The sequence below is a fragment of the Vombatus ursinus genome, unplaced genomic scaffold, assembly GCF_900497805.2.
Source record: "Vombatus ursinus unplaced genomic scaffold, bare-nosed wombat genome assembly UNPS02014768.1, whole genome shotgun sequence".
Lineage (NCBI taxonomy): Eukaryota > Metazoa > Chordata > Mammalia > Diprotodontia > Vombatidae > Vombatus > Vombatus ursinus.
The window spans coordinates 34,791,613-34,797,612 of record NW_020954546.1 but is presented as its reverse complement, the minus strand read 5'-3'; positions in this window follow the sequence as shown (position 1 = coordinate 34,797,612).

Genomic DNA, 6,000 nt, shown 5'->3' with positions numbered 1-6,000 from the left:
ACAGGAATAGCAGAGAGTCACTGGTGGGAGGATGAAGTGTCTTTGAAGGACTTAGAAACATAGCAAGTGCTTTGATTCCTGCCACATTGTACAAAGTGTCAGTGATATCTATGTGGTCGCATTTAACACCTTTTATATTAGGCTCTTTAACTTGTCTTGTTTATTATACTCCAAATATTGCCTCAAAAAAAAAACCAAACCCAACAAACAATTTGTGCAAGGATCTCAAAAGGAAAATAGCATTAAAAGATATCAGAACTCAGATCAATGTAATGACTAATCTTGACTCCAGAGGACTGATGATGAAACATATTTCCCCTCCCTAGAGAGGTAGTGAGCTACATGTGAGAAAAAGGAATGTGTTGCAGATACAGTTGATGTTCCTGTTTATTTTCCCATTTGTAAAGGTATAATTGTATTTCTTTGTTACAAGGCAGGATTCTGTGGGGATGCGGAGTATTGGAAAATGGCTATAAGGTTTTGTTTTGTTTTGTTTTTTTTAGCTGGGGTAGGATTTGTCTTCAGGTCTTTCTGACTCCAGGCCTAGTCAGTGCTCTATCCACTGACCCACTGAGATGCCATGCTGTACAAATAGTTACACATTAACAGATGGTGATAACTAATCAAGTACACGTAATGTATACTATGTATGTAACTCCAATGTATGATATTATGTACTGCATGTCACCTCAGAGTGTTTGGATACATGTGTGCGATTTTGTTATATGATGCTTAATATTATATACCTGTAATGGGACTTCTGTATCTGAAGTGGTGTGTGCATATTTGCAAAGTAATACATGATTTATGTGAACCTACAAATATATCCAAATATAGGATGCTTCAGTCATTCAAAGAAATGGTCCTGCCTCAGATTTCATTATTAGCATGAGCCTCTTCCAAGATTCTAAACTCTAAAATTCCCCACTTTTGATGATCATTTCACATTTCTGTCTAACTTCTCCTAAAACTTTTTTTTTGTCCTCAACTTGACCTTTAAAACCTCCACTCCTCTCTGTTCTCCTTCCAGGGGTGGGGAACCTGAGGCCTCGACGCCACATGTGGCCTTCTAGGTCCTGGGATTTGACGTTTTAACTGAGTCCAAGTTTTACAGAACAAATCCTTTTATATTTTCTATTATAAATATATATTTTATAAATATTTTATATTACATATTATAAATATATTTCATATATTTGTTCTGTAAAGTTTGGATTCAGTCAAAAGACCCCACTTGAGAACATAACAGGGCCACATGTGGCCTCAAGACTGAGGCTGAGGGTTCCCCATTCCTATGTCTACTAATCTCTGCTCTGGCTTCACTTTCTTCCTTTGACAGTCCTGACCAGTTGACCAATTCAACTTGAAGGCATCAGGATATAGTGGAAGGAATGAAGGTTGGATTTGGAGTTTTAGAAAAATGTGGGTTTAAATCCTAACTCAGCTCCTGGTAATTCTCCATTTTTCATCAGCAGCAGTTCTACTTGGTTTTGACTCCACAAAACAGCATATCCTGGATCCCCTCTCTAGTTTTCAGCTTCCTTTTGTGTGTAATCTCCCTCCATTAGATTGTAAATTCCTTGGGAACTGGGACTGTCTTTCTTATTTGCATTCACTTAGTATAGTGCCTGGCACACAATAGGTGCTTAACAAATGTTTATCGAACTGAATTGAATTGAATTTACTAAAGTTAACCTCTCTAGTCCTTAGAGCCCTACCTTTAAAGGGAAGAGAATTGCTGGAGGGGAAAGTCATACCACCAGACTAATTGGGTCCGTTACAAATTCACGGCATTTAATCTTCTTGAAACCTTCACTGCAGCACAACAACAAAAAAAATTTTTTCTGCCTTGACTAATTCTCTATTCTATTCACCTCGGAATGATTCCAAACTTTCTTTCTTTCCTCAAACTCTTAATACTCCCCTCAACCCCTGCCCCACTGCTCTGTTCCCTCAGATGTCCATTCCTCCTACTTTACTGAGAAAATAAAAATTAGCCATTCCCTCACTTCCCTCATTTCCCCTGCTCCACACTTCCAAACCATTTCCATCTTCACCCACGCCCTCCTCTTTTAACTCTTGGAAGAGACTACGTAGTCATTCTTGCCAAGACTACCATTTTGACTTGTGCACTCAATTCTACCTCATTGTGTCTCCTTCAGGAGTTGGCCCCATTAATCATTTCCTGTCTGTGTCTCATCTTCAGTTTCTCCCTTCTGGCTCTTTCCCTGATGCCTACAAACATACTCAGGTTTACTACATCCTTAGGGGAAAAAAATCCTTCGATTGGCTCTTCCAAACTGTCAGTCTATTATCCAGTATCTCTCCTTTTCCTCACCAAACTTCTAGAAAGACCATTCTATACTGGATGGCTCCACTTCTTTACCTTCTGTTCCTCAACTCCTTGAAGCAGTCTGGCTTCTGATCCCACCACTGGACTGAAACTAATCTCTTCAAATTTATAAATGATCTCTTAATTTCTAAATTCAATGGCTTTTTCTTTAATCCTTGTCTTCCTTGACCTTTCTGTTGCTCTTGATACTGTCGACTGCCTCCTCCTTACTTCTCTTCCCTCATTTTCCTCCTCCTGTTTATTTGTTTCTTCTCCGTCTTGTTGGATTATTATCCATTTCCTCCCACTTTAGAGGGAGTATGCCCCAGGGCTCTGTCCTGGGCACCCATTTCTTCTCTCTCTCCCCTCCTCCTTGGGTAAAATAATAGTGTAGAAAAGTTGGGAATAACAACAGTAGCATTGCTATTGCCAAGGGAACTAGAAAGATGTTGGGAATCACAATTGGGAGGGGCACTTTAAAAGTGAAAGTGGCAGTTGGTCCTGGTGGCTAAAATTACAGAATAGCAGGGAATCCCAGTTGGTGAATGGCATCTAGGTGTGGCACTAAGATCTGAGTCCTGACTGCCACCTCCCTACTCTCCCCACTCAGTGGGAATCTCAGCAATCCTTGGAGAAGGAGTTAGTATTATTGTTGATATTATTAATATAGTCTTAACAAATAGTTGGAAGATCCTGTTTCAACCATTCACATTTTCCGTCATTCTATTGGTTATTTTAAAATAAATTTTCTCTTTATTATGACTTTAATAGTCATTTCAACATACAAAGAAGAAAGATGATTGTATAACAAACTGTGAACTTGCTATGTATAGTGTCAACAACGTTGCTCAGTTTGGGTCCCCTTCTGCACTTCCTCTTGTTTACTTCTGTGCAATTAAAAGAATGCTCTTTTTAGCATTTCTATCACTACCCATGAATTCACACTCTCCTAAATAAAAGTCCTGTCTTGTAACAAATATGTAGAATCAAACAAAACAAATCAATCCACTGGCTTTTTAAAAAATTTCACCTCTCTGCACCTCCCGTTTATTACCTCTCTACCAAGAGATTCTGAAATTATGAATGGACACTGTTTTCATCGTTTTTCTGAAGTTCCCTGCATTATCGTGGTCATTGTGTGACTTGGGCCCCTACTTGGCCCCTGCTGCACATCACCGCTGCCCCAGCTGAAAGACCACTAGTGTGGGCACTTTCACCACCATGGTCTGTTCTGAAGCTGCTATCTGAGTCCTGGAGCCACTCGATCACAGTGGATAGTTCTCTTTAGGTCACCCAGGAGACGGGGAGACAGAATGAGGAGGGAGCAGGGAGATGAGATAAATTCTCAGCAAAGTTTTAGTTGAGAATAGTGAAGAGTCTGGAGTGGACCAAGGCCAGACCCAGGGTTGGAGGAAGAGGTGTGATTGATATTTGGGGTTTTGTTGTGGGTGGGTGAGGGGGCATTGTCTTAAGTGCTTCCAGAAACAAGGGATGGTAGTGTACATCTCAAAGTAGATTACATTACGTTATACATCCAACCAAGTGCATTTCTGAGCCAGAGCTGTGCACTGAGCCAGATCACTAAGCCAAGTGCTTTTTAATTCCGAAGTGGACTACAAGGCTGAGAAGGTTTTAAATCACAAGACAAGTGCATTGCCGATCATTTTTGTCAGGGAACCACCCTTTTCCAAGACAGTTAATCCCCTGTGCACCCTTTCTGCTTGTGTGTTAAATGGAAAGGACCTTTTGTCCTCCTGTGAACCCACTGGTTTGAATTTATGTGACAGTGGTAGTGATTGGGTTGCTAACATTTCTGGCTTTTTACCTCATTTTTCTTTCTCAAGGTGACTGCCTGATCTCTCCCAACCTTAGACTCTCCCATTCCCAGACAGAAAGGATAGACTAAGCTAGGCATTGTGATATACAAGTGATCAATACATACTATGCACTGATGGACACATGACACACATGGTCTACAGAAAGGTACGTGTAATGTGTATAACACAGAGCAACAAATGTTGCTCACATGCCATTCATGTGACATATAAGCAACATGTAAGGAGTATATGATGCACATGTCAGCAACACTTGATTACACATGATGATCGTGTGATGTGATGTGATGCATGTGTGATTAGAAAGATAGTAATGATCAGTATGCAATGTACACAGATCGGGCAGGTACCTTGGATATGCAATCAATCTGTGATATACATATGATCCACAGGTGACCCGGCACAAATTACTTAATCTGTCACTGTTCTAGTCAGCAGAATAAGATTACAAATTGCAAAGAAGGTGTCAATTTGTATTGATAGATTGAGTTTCCTCACTGGGTAGTTCTCTGTATCAATGAAATCCTAGGTCCAGTCCCTATCCCCTACAGGAATAAAGATGGGGGTTTACATTTATATAGTACCTTAATATTAAAAAGACACTTTACTCATCTCAGTCCTGTGGTATAGGATTGTAAATAGTAATACTCCCACTTTATTGATGAACCAACTTTAGTGATGAACCAACTGAGTCCTTGGGTAGTGAAGTGGCTTATCCAAGGTTATACAGCCAGTTCTAGAACTGGGTCTCAAATCCTGGTCTTCTGTCCAGTGCTCTTTCCATTGTGCCAAGATGCAATGAGAAGCGAGCCTAATTAGCATAGGGAGGTGGAGGACAAAATCAGATTATATAGAAGACTTTGGAATCTAAGCAAAATGAGTTTAGAGAAGAAGGGATAATTTCTGAATCTTATTTTTTATGCATGTTCTTTTCCCCCCTAAAAATGTGGAATACTTTTTAGTGGGTGAGATGTAGGAAAGGGTCCCCTCCCCTTCAAAAAAGTTTTTTTTTTTTTTACCTCTCCATTCCTTCTCATTTCTAGAATTAATGTGATAGGAAATAAGTGAAGGTTACTGAGGAAAAGTAAAGATGAAGGGAACATTTAAGAAAGAATATCTGTTTAGACATACATAAATACCTTCTTGCAGGTCCTGAGAAGAGGTTGTTGTGTTAAAAAAATTTTTTTTTTGACAGGTTGATAGAATACTAGAAAAGCTTGTTTGACCATGTATCTTTTGGTTTCTCTCTCTCTCTTTTTTTTTTTTTTTTGGCTAGGCCCAGGGTCACACAGCTAGTTAAGTGTTATGTATCTGAGGCTGGATTTGAACTCAAGTCTTCCTGAATGCAGGACCAGTACTCTATCCACTGCACCACCTAGCTGCCCTTGGTTTCTTATCCTTTTGTATCTATTCCTTCTATATCTTTATTTAAATTCCAGAGACACTTATTAAGCACCTACTATGTGCAGATCCTTACGCTGGGCACTAATAGTGATGTGAAGTTTAGATGAGACAGAGTCCCTGCCCTCATAGAACTTACAGTGTGGTATGGAGACAAAACAAATACACAAATAATTTTTCATTATAAACTTAATAGCCATTAACAAAAACAAATAACCAAGGAAACATATAGAATGAGGGAAAAATCGTACTTAAGATCTTTAGTACTTAATAAAATAAAACTAAAAACTTAACAGAAAATAAACAAAAATGTTTGCTTTGCATCTCTTTCCAAGTTCAGCTGAAGTTTCACTATTTTTGTCTTTATTTTTTCCCAAATATAGTTTTAGTGAATGTGCATGCAGTTCTGGTTCTAATAACCTTGCTTTTCAT